Raw genomic sequence first — 15,681 nt, 5'->3', positions numbered from 1 at the left:
AAATAAAAGAGAAAGGATGGGGGAGGAGAAAGAAATGAAGTAGAAAAATCTTTAACTAATTTGAAATCTGTGCCATCATCAATAAGAAAATCTAACTGCAGTGTCATCATGATTTTACAAGAAATCTGTATCATTTTAAATTTGGTGGGGTTTTTTAGGTAAGAAAATATTTCAAAGGATGAAAACACAGATTTTCCATTGCTAACTACTGTCTTTTATTAAGGACATTAAACGAGTATGTAAAATTGCCACAAAAAGTTAAGAAATATAAAAGTCTCTGGGAGATCCATATGGAGCCCAGAGGTCGTAACATTAATATACAAAGAGGGATGCATGAGAACATGAGACACACATGCTGCAAAATCTGAGTTATTTAAGATACAAAGAAATTAAAAGAATAGCTAAAATTCAAAGAAATGCCTAATGTTGTAAAATCCTGATTGACTTTGTAAAATCTGTTCACCCTTTACATCTTACTGATTTCTATTAAAATTAAATACTCCTTATGCTTACTGACTGCTTCTAGTGTTCTTACTCTGTCAAACTAAAGCAATTAACTTCCTCTTGTTAATTCACTTACCAAAAAAGAGGTGTACAAGTAACTTTTTTCATACCACCAAAAATAAGTCCCAATCAAACCTTAGAATTATCTGCATAATTTAGGTGTCATATTTCAATATTTAAGTATGCATAACCAGAAATGTAAAAATACAGCATTGTCCTCACCAGGCTCAAAATACTTAAGGATGGAAACTCACGAAGCGAAATAAGCATTTCACACCTTTAATTATGCTATTTGGGTACTCTGAAGTGTTATGACGTTATTTTCAGCATTCTTGTTTTTCATGGCAGATTAGGGACTAATTTACTAGTTAACTGAAACCATCGAGATGCCAGTAATGAGACTGTCATCTGCTTCAGCCTGGCAACGCTGCCTCTCTGTTTCTGCCTGTCCAGGCAAAGACAGTGCAGGGGCAGTGCATTCCCAGCCTTTCTTTGGTATTTTATTTCACAGTGCTAAGCCTTCGTCACTGGATCTAGACCAAAGTGCCTGGAAATCATCTAGGATGTGCAAGATATGTGTGGATTGCAACGGAAGTCAGAATCAAAAATGATGCTTTCAGCATTAGCAAGTGATAGAAAAAATACATCTCCCTGGTATTTTTTTACCTTCGTACCTGAGTGTCAAAACAATTATTTTCATAACTAATATGTGAAATTGAAGGGAGGAATGGCCTCTCCTGCTCCGGTAAGATATGTGCTTGCATCATACTATGTCTGGCTGTACTGGCAAAGTTGTCTTCAGCTGTACTGGATCCAGGTCCTTCCTAGGTGATCCCTCAGTCTATGCAGATGGTAGAACCTGGGGCTGTTGTGGGAATGGGCAGAAGCTGAACTCTATAGAGGACTGAAGGAATTCATTCTCCAAGAATTTTGTGCATCCCACTTGCAAAGACCAAAGAAGTGGTCGGCGATTCTGCAGTATTTTCACTTTACCCAAGTGGTTTTTCATGCTTTAAGGTACTGTCTTTTCCTGCGGACTTTAGACTTCTTCAAAGAAGATTAGACAAGCATAAATGCTCGGAGTCTGGATTTGTGGTGTGGTCTTACATTGTTTTGGGCACGTGAAATTACAGTGCAGCAGTTGCCCCATGGTAACCATGTGCAAGTTTTAAATCATAGGATCATAGAAATCCTTTGTAAATGCAAAATAAGTATCCCACTTTTTACTGGGAATTGATATAATCTTTATTTTTCTTGTGCAGAGCAGGAATGTGGAGAGTTGCCAAGAAAAAACTGGAATTTGTTAAGCCTATGCACTGGTTTATATCGCAATAGTTAGTTCATTGCAACTGTATCTTGTCTCACATTCAGATAGAGGTACCTCCTTCTCTCCATTATGTTCAAATTAAAACGTCCCAAGATGAAAAGTTTTGTGTTCAGTTTAGAAACCTCTCTGTGTCATAGTGAATTATGGGGGTTTAATTGGAACCTAAGCACCGCCTAGTTCAGATCGAGGATATTGCCATTCATCTAATTTCCTAAATCAGGTTGACAAGGGAACCTTGGTTAGACTTTGGCACATTGCTGCCTCCCTCCCACGAGTGCACCCGGTTTCTTAGAAAAATATTGTCCAAATGAAGCTGCTGACAGAGCTTAGATACTGCAAGGCAGGCTATATAAAATGAAAAGTAGCTGTTTCGACTCATTTCCTAGGTTACACTCCACCTTCCTTCACTTCAGGCTTCTGCAGCTGGCCATCACAGTCCTGCTCTGAGAGTCACTGACAAGCGCCAGCCACACACTTCAGAAATACGGCAATCATCTGCTCGTTGATGATAATGAAAGTATACTTTATGCAAAATGAGTAGCTGGCTACACATCCTTTTTTTTTTTTTTTTTTCTCGTCACAGCTGTTGTGGTAAAGTGGATTTTGCCTTCAGTTCACTTCTAACTATTCTCATTTTTGATTTTTATTACTAAAAGAGGAGAAGGTGTAATTTAGAATTTACAGTATGAAAAACTGATTGGTGCCATAAGCGTGTTCAGTATTGCTTTTCTTTCATAAAATACCACTAAAACAGAATTTCTAGCTGTCTTACAATTTGTTTTTTAAAGCTGGACATCACAGCTTGGTCAGCAGGGAAGTCTACCAATATAATTTTGACAATGTAGCATCATTTCAATAGGCACGCTCTGGGATTGGTTTTATTTTATTTCAACTTATTATTCATAATTTCTTCTCCATAGACTTTCAATGACATTGTTTTGTCTTGACATTATAACATAATCTGCATATATTTGCATAAAATAATCAGACACTCGTTGAGAGTTTCAGACAAAAATCATGTGTGCTCTGAAGTAGCATCTCAGCTCAAAATGTCTACAAAGTTTATTACAACTGTAAATTAAAATCTCTGGATCTTTAATTGTTAGCTCCTGGGATCACAAACTTCAGAAGCTGAACTTAAATTTCTAAAATGTATGTTTTATAGCATCTATGTAATCTCTACAGAAGTTATTAACTGTTATCAGGTGTAATTCCTACCTGTCTCTGAATAGAATAATTAAACCATATATTCTCTGAATCTAATTCTTATAACTGAAATAATACCATGTGCATATCTGAACTCAAACTTTCTTCATCCCTTTGGCTTTTTCCAGGATTTTTCTTAGAAACAGAAAGTGTTCGTGCATTTTATCTCCCAGTTAGAGCTATCTGCCCGAATAGGGTTTCACAGAGTCTTTATGGAGGCAGTATTTACCAAGACAACTGTTTGTGCTGAATCTTCAGAAAAAAAAGAGCTTGATTGTGTAGCATTGATTCTATACATGGACTGAGGCATGAACTTGCTGAATTGAAAGAAAAATTGTTCAGAGCTGCGTGTTGTGGCAAATAAGAGATATAGTTAAGAAGGCATACGGTAATGTATTCTACATTTTTACATTTGCAGTGCCGTGATCAAACTGGGACCTGTTGGTCCAAATCAGCAGTAAGACAAACTTTACAATGCTGTCATTACCTTAAACTGCTACTTCAACAGAGGTGAGCAGAGTTTTTGATTCATTTGCTAACTTGCGTTCATGCAATCTATGGAAGTGGAAAATACACTCGGAAATATAATCACAGGAAACCTGGTATCATAGCTCTTATCTCTTATTGGAGATCATCTTGGGTATTCAATTTATCAGTGTTATGGTAGAGTAAGGTTTTGGGAGTGAAGATTCATAACAGCTCTTGATATTTACAGATGACTAGTCAGATCAGCATCTGCAGTTCCTCCATGAAAATGCCCAACTTCAGACAGGGCGGTGATACCTGAAGGAGGAAATCTGTTTTGAACTCACATTGGAATCTTTGAGCTTCACTCCAGAAATGTTAAATGAGACGCAGTTTTCTTTTTTTCAGGCTGTCAAGACTAATTCTATAATTTTACACCTCTTAATAAGAACAGAGCCACTGAAATTTTTTTGGTTGTTTGTGTATGGATCCATTTGCTAGAAAAACATAGATTTCTCGATTCTCATTGTTTCTTCCTTTTTTATACATATTTATTTATATAAATATAGGCATATGCAATAAATATAAGTAGGTGCATATGTCACAGTATCACTTATCCTCTTGCTTTTTGGCCAAAAAGTGAAAGGGTTCAGGTATCTGACTTCAATATATGAAGTTAGACTACTTTCTCCATGTTGGATAGGAGGAACCAAGGACGTTCAATTCAATTGCAATTTTTGTGTAAGAAGAGGACCTGAGACTTATAAGTCTTTCTGTTGACTGTCACATCATAATAAAAACTATTGCTCTGAAGTTTCTTTTTAAGGAGCCAGAGCACTTGAAAAAAGCTAAAAGTCAGAAAAAAAAGAACATTCTAACACAGGGAGGAGTTCAGATAAGACACAGAAAAAAATTGTCATTTTTGTGTGCTAGAAATCTTTGTCTTTCATCTGGCTCAATGTGGACTTAAATTGTCTTCAAAGAAAGGTTTTAAGAAACATCATCCCAGGTCACTTTCCTTTACTCTCAGCTGCTCTAACTCAAACTTTTTACTGACACCATTACATTAAATAAGTAGAAGGTGACATTCTGTAATGAAAGACAGACCTGGGATAAAAAGAAAAAAATGTCTGTCTGTCCTGGTGTAACCTCCTTGCCCAAACACCTGTTTGTGGGTAAGATAAAAATAAAAATTAAAATAGAAACAACTCACCACATCTGAAGAACATGTAGTTAGTATCACCATTACTTAGGCAAATTCAGAAAGGAAGAAACATTCTTAAAGGTATTTTAAGCATCTATGTACTGATGATTTCTTCAATAATCTTCTAGCACCATCAGAAATTTTATCCCTTTCCACGTTTATATTGCAAGATCTTAAGCTTTGCTATTGATGCCCTATTGATCTATATTTTACAGCGTCTAGCACAGTGCAGATTCTACTCTATGGTTAGTGTTTCTAGGTATCAATAATATAAATAATAAATACCACTATAACGCTACACAAACGAACATTTTTTTTCACCCTTGATTTTTTTTGGCTTGTTGGTTGGTTGGTGGTTTTTGTCTGTTTTTTTATGACTTGTCTAAGCAAAGGATCTAAAAGGGTATTCAGCTTCAGTCGCACCTTCATAACACTGTTCCAGCCATTTAACCAGACAAATGCTGAAATGCATTGTTTGCAAGCATAAAACCCTTCATAATCAGGAAGGTAACACTGCAGCTGCATGTGGACTGATTATTGCATTTTCCAGGTTTCGAACAGGCAATGGCAAGGATACAATTCAGTCAGGCTGCTTTTCTTGGAGAAGATTTTACAAAGTTAGCTGGTTTGTGGGGATCCATACACTGACAATATTCCGTGCTTGGTGCTGGATGTCTGAATTGTCTTTAGATGGGATTTTAGTCTTTGACAGCTACTCACAAACACCTAGGAAATGTTTAACATAAGAACTATGAAGCTACAGCTGTAGTCATCTGTCATCCATGCTTGCTTTAAACTATTTAAAAAGCCTGTTGGTAGTTCTGGGGCGGCTTTATGGTAGCATTTCTGCAAGACAAGGTCATGTGGAGATATCCAACTCACCCATTTTCAGGTTAGTTCATGCACTACACATTTGCAAATGACTTTCCCAAGCGTTTGCCATAAGAAGAGTCGTGATGGAATTCAAAAACTTTCTTCCAGTCCAAGGATGTAGGATCCAGTACTGGACAAAGTCTTTTATCATTATTGATTTATTCATAGTATTTTGCTCTTAACCTCATGTAGGGTAGCAGCATGTACCTACTAGGTCTTTTTCTCCAGCTTAAATGATAAATTTGCACAAGAGTTCATGAGACTGCAAAACTGATTAGCTACAAGTATGTATTTTTTTTCTTCAATAAAATCCCGGAAGTTAAATAACCTAGAAGTTAATATGCCCAAATTATGCTACACAAACATTATTAAGCATGAAAAATGACACATAAGAAAATCAGGAAAAGTCGGAACCAAGACTATGTATTTGAATGTAATTTAGCCATATTTATACTTATATTATGACGCAAATTTAAGAGAATTTCTCTCTGTCTTGTTATGTTTATTAGGTGGGGATCAGTACCATTGCTCCAACGTGTGCCTGAAGCTGTGATGGACTTCCTGATGGACACAGGTGACTGAAAGTTGAATAAATTGACCAATGGGATCTGCTCCCCATCTCTTTCCCTGCCACAGTTTTCCTGTGTGACTCTAAGGTAGGCCCTAAGTTCACCATCCTCAGTTTACATGAGGTCCTGCAGACTCAATCTCAGGAGCGCTCATCATTTAAAGCTACAGCCCATACTGAGCACAGAAGCACCTTGTTTAGCAGGCCCAAGAGGAAAGAGCTGTAATATTCTCCTAAATTGTGCCTAAACTTCACGAAGTGTGGAACCATGGCTAAAACTTTGACTCTCCGGAGAAAGTATTAGGAGAAATCGTGACGATAGCTCATTAATCTGGTATCAGAACGCATCCAGTCTCTTCTAGCTCAGGTGCTCCTTGTGAACTTGTCCTTCAGATCTGCTTTTCCCAGTGATTGATCTTTATGGCTGTCCTCACTTTCGCATTAATGCTTATCATAATCACAATATTTTTACTTGGTTTTATGACAAGCAAAACATACTAAAAGTATATATTAGACATCACTTACATTCTCTGGGCTGCACATGAACAGTCATACCAGTTTTACTTGCTTACTTACTTACTTACATACATATATATATGGTTTTAGTATTATTATCTTATCTGATTTCCTTATTTCTTAGGCACGATCTCAGTGCAGGACAAAGATGTTGAGGACTATATGTTTTCCAGACATCTATCCATTCAGATACACTCATATTTGAAGGATTTTACTTAAAATCCACTGAAGTCCTTGGAAATTTTGTTATGTTTTTCTTTCTTTTAACCAGCATTCTACAGAATAGAACTCAAAAATTTAGCTGACGGATTCCTATTTGCATAATTTATTTTTTTTTTCCCACATGGATAGTAACACTTAAACAGTTTTCAAATAAAGGTATAGAACTTGGCCATTTCAAGGGTCCCTTTAATTGCTATTTGCAGCAAAGGTGTGTCCTGTATATGGGGAATCATATGAACCTGACTTCATAAATTTTCTTTATTATATATATATTCACACATATATAGATATATTTATGTGTGTGATGCATTTCTCATTACAAATATATAGGAAAAAATAATTTAACATTTCCAGTTTGACTTTCAGTTTGAGAGAGAGACTTTTTTAAGCTGCCAGATTGCCTATTGCTTCAAAGTAATCAGCTCTTACAGATAAGGGAGATTTCGATCGTTGTACAATTAATTTTATTTTAGCCATCATAGCACCTTTGAGTAACTATTTCCCATTACCACTATCTGAGTCATTTAAGAAGGAAAGTTTTTCTAATAGATACATGGAAGGCTAATTTGCAGAGCTGGAAAGGCAGATATACCAGTCATGTTGTAATAAATATGATATTATTTTGTAATTCCAGAGCATATGTGCGGTATTTCTTCACATACAATCCATTATTTGTTTCTACAACACCTGTTTCCCCCAAAATAAGTCCATATGAAAGCTAAACTCATTTATATTAATCATTTCCTGATCAGGTTTGTTTTTTTTTTTATTTCCTACATAGAAGACATAGATGTGGAATATCCTGAATTTTCTGAATATATACATATTTTGATTAGCGTCGTTTCCAGGCTAAAGTCTTTAATCTGTGCATTTATATACACTTATACATAGGTTTTCATATATATATTCTTACAAGGAGAGGTCTGGCTTTTTTTGTCATGAAAAAGACATGGACTATTGTCTCTTCTGCTTCAGTCCTTTTTACAGTAACTTTCATCTACACCATTTCAGACAAGGCTCTGCTCTACTGGTGGGATGGAGTACCTGAAATAAAAGATATTACTTTTATCTGGAAACCCAGTTCTAACTGCTGCACTTCTTCTTCCATATTCCCTGTCCCTTTTGCTTACTAGAGGATAGCAAACATTAGCAGTAAGATAGAATTGCTGATACAACCTAGCTAGGTTGTTTGGGTCAGTGATTCTCAACTCATCTACTGCAGGTGAGAAACTTTGCCTGATTTGCCAGGCTTAACCTATCCTAGCCTGAGATAATAATCTGATTTTCAACCAACTGTTCAAAAAAAACCTGGGGAAATCAAAGCAGAATTAGAATTTACAACTAGATAGGTACATAATCGTTTAATCACATGTTTACTCTTGTGGACTACATTCTTCATTACCAGCTGCCCCACGAACTTTCTACAGAACCAAATATCCAAATCAGGTCATGAATATTACTAGAAGGCATCAGGCTGAAAGATTTACTCTAAAAGTGCAGTCACATTGCAAGGTTCCTTTAAACACAGGTATCTGTGAAGAATAATTTGATACTTCAATGCCCTGGAACATTGTCCTGGGTTGAACGACACAGGACTAATTTCTTTTCCAATGCTGGGGAAAACTGCACTTTTAGAAGACTCTAGAGTCTGAATTTGTGAAAATATTTACTTTAGAGTAATAGCTAGGCTATGTGGGATTCCAGGTCTCAGTGTTTTCAAGCCTTGCCAGGTGCAGGGATGAAGAGGAGCGAGGCTTGGGCATTCGACCCAGGCAGCCAACAGGATTATCTCATACCATGAACGTCACATTTGGTATAAATTAGAAAGTTTGCTGTGTAGTTTCTCTCTCCCTTGATGGCGCGGTCCAGAGAACTTCTTGCCCCGGTGCTGGACCCCTGAGGTGTTCCCTTGCTCCTGAAGCCATTGTGCTCACAGACATTTGCTGTCCCCTGGAGACAGTCAGGTGCTTTTGTAAACACCATTGACAAAGAACATCTCAGTTCACAGGAAAGATAAACAAGCAGCTGTTAGAAAACGCTCTCCCAATTCCTCTTTCCTTCAAAAAAAACCCGTCCAACCATTAAAAGAAGAGGTTTAACTGTCATGAAATACTGCCAGAAATGTGCTTTGCCCTCTTAATTGTTAGTGGTAAGAAGATCAATTTTCATTTTTGCTTTGTTCTTTTGTGAATTATTTTCCTCCTTTATATCAACCTGCCACCCCTATATATGTATAACATCAATTTAAAACTTTTGGCCAAAATTCCCCCAAAAGTTTCAGAATGACTTTTAATGGCTTTTATTTAGCAAAAAAATGAGAAATACATATAATGCAAAAGTAGTTTGCGCTATCAATCTATAAACTGTAAAACTCAAATAACTAAGTCCTTCAGAGTTTTGTATCGTATAGCTTCCTTTTTTGTATATTAAATTGCAGTGCCCTTAATTAAACACGAGTATTAGAATATTAATTTATTTTATCTTCTAACTAAATCGTGGAGGGGGGGGTGATGGTGTTATTTAAAGACCTCTCCATACAATATATTTATTATTCTATGTTTTTTAAATTAGTCTTGAAAGCTACTGAGTGTACGTAAAGAATGTCTTTACATAACTTATTGCATATTCACTTCAAACCCATCCAGATAAAATTAACAAAGAAAACAAAACACTTGTAATTTTTAGGCATTATTTAAAAAGCCTGATTAGTGCAAAATTAATTCTATTAGATAAAATTGTTCCAATTTCTGTCACAACAAAATTGTTCAGTCTATGTATTAAAGACACTTTGCCCTCTCTAATGTAAATTAATCAAACTACAGTTTTCAACTATCCCTTTGGGAAACATCTGAAAAGAGTTCTTTGATGAGACATTTCTTCATGAACAGCTTAAAATTTTCTCCTTTTTTTTTTTTTTTTTTTTAAATTTTCTTCAGATTCTTATTAGCTTCAAATTCTCTGGTATGCTTGAAGTCATTCTCTTCCTCTTTTACAATTAAAGCCTAATTTTAGGCTTATTAGAGCAATGGGCAACTATTTCTTTGAAAAAAAAATTTTAGACTGGGGCTTAACAGGTTTCAAATACTTGTGTATAAGTCTCAGTATGAGATTCTGATGAATTGGTAGCTAAAAATTAGCAAGCTTCTGAAAAGACAAATGTATAGCTGCATGTTTCCTCTCCCAGACAAATATTGAAATGGAAAATTTGATGTATTAAAGAAAACACAGTTCATGTTTTGCCTGTTGTGAAATGACAGTGAATTTGCAAATCTCTAAAAGGCAGTAGAAAATAGGAAAAAAAATCATATAACACTGCTGTCATTAAAACATCAGATTTGACTAATGGTGGTTTCTAAATGAGTGTAGCATGTAACAAGGACATATAGTAAACATTATATGTCAATATATGAATGTGTGTCAACGTAATGTATACGTGCATCTATATATGTAAGGCAATAGGAAAAACTGGTGGAAATGAATCCCATTAATGGATTGATGGAATTAGATTTCATAAGTCAAACTTATCAATCACTTTCAGTGTCATCATAAAAGAACAACAGGAACACTGCCCTTCAAACCTAGACAGCTTACTAAAGTACTATGAAGTATTTTAGCGTGTAATTTGGTTTTTGAGGTTTTATTTGTCCAAAGAAATAAATAAAGGTCTCAGTTATACAAAGACATTTATGAGTAATATGTATTGAAGTTTAAGAGGCAATGCTTAAAATTCCAATTGTGTTAGGATATTTACACATCTTTGGGTTTTATTTCATGATCCTGAAGACACTTATGCGCTTATATAGCTTTATTCATAGAAATAATCTTATTTGAATTCTGAAAGTAAAGCAATGTGTATGCTTAACAGCTGCAGAAGCTGAGCCTTGAGCAGTGACTAAGGTCTGATATAAAAAAATAAACAATTTAAATTAATTTGAATCCTAAACCCTTCAATATGTCTCCTAAATCCATCTTGGACTCAGGAATAAATGGTGTGATTTTCAGAGCTGTTGATTTTCATGTTGTTCAATGAGTTTAACATCTATGAAAAACAGTAGGTGTAAATCTTCTTTGTTGGTTTGGATTTTGATTATTTCCTAAGGCCAAATATGACATGTATGTTTTCTTTTTTTTCTGATTCCCATGCTATCATTACAGCAACTTTAGAACATGTTTAGAGCTATGAAGTGAAGGCAGAGGCTAGATACTGGAAAAAAGATGTGGTCTAAATTAAAAATGTTACAGTATTTTCACTACTATTTATTTCTAAATCCTTTCACTAACCAATTGAAGCATGCAAAATTCTTACCTAATATTAAAGATAAGCTATTCTCTATTAGAACATTGTACTGAAGAAAAGCACTTCTCTTTACTGTTTCAAATCAGAAGACATTAACAACCAAAACCTGCATGTTGGTCCAGACGTGATCTATCTTCCTGTTTCATTGTTATGCTTTTGCAACACAGACCAGAAGAATTTCAATAGCTGATCAAAACAGAGTTCATCATTCAAAAATCCATTTTGTTTCTGCATTTAAATAGTTATTAGAGAAAGAGCTTTACAGGATTTATATTGTATGAAGTAGTGCTATATTGGACATTTCTAAGACTAGAGAAAATTAAAGTCTAACTATTTCTTGGATTTTTCTTAAAACTTCTTATTATGTATAACTTTTTTTTATTTTTTTTGGGGGGGAAGGGTAGGAGTGGGGTGGGGAATTAGAACTAATAATAGCTTTCATTTAGAGTCCAGTACGAAATAGGTCAATAGAGGAAGTATAAAATTAAAGAGACCATGATAACGAAAGAATACCCGTGTTGTGGAGCCCTTACCCAATATTCTGTGTAAGATAATAATACTATTAAGCCATCATATGGCCTGTTGTAGAAGGAATTTTACTTGATGGAAACCATAGAAATCTGAATAGGTCAGGAGGCTACATTGTCTCCAAGTGAGAAGTTTCTCTGATCACAGAGCAGGGGGAATAGAGGGCAAAGGTAACCCATAAAAAATAATGACTGAGAACTGATAATTCTAACACCATATACACACATTTACTCCTCTGAGAACTGCTAAACAAAGTGCAGATAAGTATTTTGCTGCACAACCCCCAAAAATGCACAGGAGCTTTAATGAAGGCATGGCTAATCAACAGACCTTATCTATAATGGATCATGCTTTGGATTCAGGGACAATAAGCATGTATTCAGATTATTTTTATTCATGCAAGTGATCACAGTTTATCTCACATGAAACAGGGTTTCTTGCTTGTCTGGTAGGTAGCCTGATTAAATATAGAGTTTGGTTCTGACTTTCTCATGGAAACTTACCCTTCAATTTAAGGTTCTGGAGTTGACCTGAAGTTATCTCAGGAGTTATTTTGAACTGCAGAATTGCAAAATAGTCGTTCAGTGAGACGGATTCCAATAATTTTTTTACAAAAGAATGTTTATAAAAACAAACAAAAACTGTCACACGAAAACAATGCACCTATGTAAGTGATGCCATCATTCAGTGGTATTTGCTTTCTGAACTGCAAAAACTTTCATCAGCAACTTTTGGGTATCATCTTTTAACATGCCTGATAGGATTTACATGGTTGTACTTAGACATCTCTGCTATAGATACTTACATTCTTTTCATGACCCTTAGGGTGAAAAAGCCACTTCTAAGGCGTGTTTAATTTCATCCTCATGATGAAGTCTAAAAAAAGCTGGATAAAACAAAACAGGTCTCCACTCATTAAGAAGGGAGCCTTGGCTGACAAGCCGGGCTGTAGATATCTACAGCGTGGAAGTTCAAACTGTCTTAACTGAAGTGAGCATTGACTGCTTCAGATATTGCTGGACATTTTGCATTCTCAGAGCCAGAGTTAATGAGACAAACAAAACCATGTTATTGCTATGGTACAATTTTAATTGAGCAAGACCTTCTTTATTCAGGGTGAGCATCATCACTCCTCATTTTTAAGCAGCATCTGCCTATTCTTAAAGTGAAGAAAGCTTCTGGTTCTTCTTTGTTTTAGTTCATTCATTTTCTGAAGACCTGTGATCTGTTAGAAACAACAAGTTTTTGTTGAAATCTTCATCTGTTGAACACCAAAGGATGATTCTTATATTGTATAACCAATTCTTTACCAACAATTATTAAAACCAAGAAAGGCCAAGGCTTTCTCCTGCTATTTGTGATGCAGACCTTTCCCCAAGTAAGACCGTTTTACATCCTAAGTCTGAAACACGTTTTGTACACTGGAGTTGTTTGCCATAGTGGTGGGGATACAGAAAGTCTTTTTAGTGTTTTGGTTGGTTTATAATTTTTCAAGTGTTTAAGAGAAAATTTACCTTTCCTAGATTAATAATCTGGACATATAAAGGAAATAAACAGATTAAAATAGTTAATTACTTCAACTTCATTGTAAATGAAAACCTGCTACACCAGTGATCTCTCAATCATGGACTCTCCCTTTTAAACTTAATTCTATCAATAATAGCTCCTGCTTCAATAAATAATTAGTTTTTTCTTTAGCAATTTTTCACACATATCAAAGTTCAAGAAAAAATCCTAATAAAAATCTAGCACGTAACCATTTCTAATGATAATAGCAATGTATTGAACACATAGAAGGCTATCTAAATTATTGTTCATATGCACAGTCTTAAAAAGAGGAAAACGTAGCATATACTGTCAGCAAGTGTATGAGCTCAGGAACAGGCACAGTCTCCTAGAGAATTTTCAGTTCTACAGGGCATAAAGTAAGCTAAATTCAGATGAAAATGCATGATTCTTTGTTACCCTAACCTCCAAAGAAAGTCAGGATTTTATTTGATTTTTCTTAGTCCCACGATTCAGCAGGAGACCTTAACTGTGCTTTTCTGATTCAGCTGGTATCCAAAGAAAAGGGTTTGGTGTCAGTTCTGTGGGACGAATTAAACTTATCCTCAGGGATTTTGAAAACCCTAAAATAAATGTGATATAGTTTGAAAAAGGACACTAAAAATGTTTTAAATATATGCATATTTTAGTTTTGGGCCAACATTGACCCCATGTCAGATTCTTGTATCAACATCTCAATGGGATAGAAATTAGGTACGTTCTTTTATTTTACACTACTCTATTGTGTACCAAGTCATATATCCTTATAAAACTTGGAAACTGAATCTTTGAATGGTTTATCTTTTTAAGATAACCAAAATACTGTTTTCCTCTTTCCAAAATTATTTTTCATTTTCCTTATGTTCTGTATTTACCTCTTTCAGAGTGGCACAACCCTGTTTGATTTATCACATATGAAAACCAAACAGGAGAAAGATGAATCTGTGTTTCAAAAAAACCCACACAGATTTCTCTTTTCTAAACGTGCATATTGTCAATAAAATAAAATAAAAGTTTGTTTTGACAAACTATACGCTGTTGTATTGACAATTAATGAAAACTGGACAGGTAGAGTATACTACAGGTACTGTAGCATGCAACATCATTTAAAATGAGGGGGGTTTTATATAATGGGAAGAAAAGCTCCATTTATAAATTGCAAGCACAAGATTGTTATTGAATGGACAAAAAGGATGGCTGAACAAAGATGAACACCAGTCCTCTGATGTACCTCAGAAAGACGTAGCAGATACACGTATTTGCTAAATTTAGAAAGTCTTTATTAATTATATGATTTCTACAACTTCATCTTCTAGCCAAATCTGAACATAGCAATAAGGAAAGTTATATTTAATACACGAGGGTAATATCCTTCCACATTTCAGTAAGGTGCTGGAGATTCTTACTGAAATAAACACATATATGTTCAGCAAAGGCAGAATAATGTATTTCCACTTCGTTTTATCCTCAGAATCAACTCTGTATTTTCTTTTTGTTTGTTGTTTTTTTTTGTTGTTGTTTTTGGCTATTCAGCATGTGACACTTTGGAGAATTAATGTTTATTAAAAAAAAAAAAAAAAGGATAGTGTTCCAATGAACAGGGGTATACAACTCTGTTTTGATAAGAAATGTACACCAGTAACATGAATAGGAAAGACACAACAGTCCAAAAGTATTACCATGTCAAAAATTAGTGTTAGAAATTAATTTCTAACATCACTTGTTAAGGATGAGTAAGAGTAACTGTGTAACTTCATACTGAATCTCCTAACGTCAGGCTGCCTCCTTTAGCTATACAAAAATTGTTATAGTAGTATGAAAGCAAAATGGAAATAATTTTATTTAATAGCACCAACTACCAGTAAAATATTACTTTTTGTGTATAGTTCAGCAGATCCTTTCAAAATTTTAACTCAGAAACTCTTCCATTTTACTTATAAAAGAAAGCTATTATTTATAATTGATTGGTAAGGATTAAGTAGTTAAAGTTTGACAAGGGTCCTAAATTTGTGACATTTTTCACATACTTGAAAGTATTTGAATACAGTAATGATAAGATATCATTTCCTTGCTGAGCTAGATAGTGTGAATTTGAATTTCAGGTTCTTATTTCTTCCATGTCGACTCTGCTTCAATTGTTAAAAACAAAGGTACTGTTAGTTGTAAAACTGATGATCTCATCTCCTGCCAAACCCTGTTTTTAAATACGTTTATTTCTGAGTCAGGAACTAGGTAGGGACTATCTTTTTTAAAAGACAATTTCGTGGGTAGAAAGTTGAGGCAGAGGGAATGGCTGGATATACACCTACTTCAGGTTCATCATCTTCAAAATGTTTTTATTGAAAAGCCTTTTATTAACAGGTCGTTCTTTCATGCCTTTTCACTTAAGGTATGACTATTGGATCAATCTGAAAACAGTACTTTGT

This window comes from Larus michahellis, chromosome Z (genome assembly GCF_964199755.1).
Source record: "Larus michahellis chromosome Z, bLarMic1.1, whole genome shotgun sequence".
In the NCBI taxonomy this organism is placed as follows: domain Eukaryota; kingdom Metazoa; phylum Chordata; class Aves; order Charadriiformes; family Laridae; genus Larus; species Larus michahellis.
Note: the sequence above shows the minus strand (reverse complement) of the source record.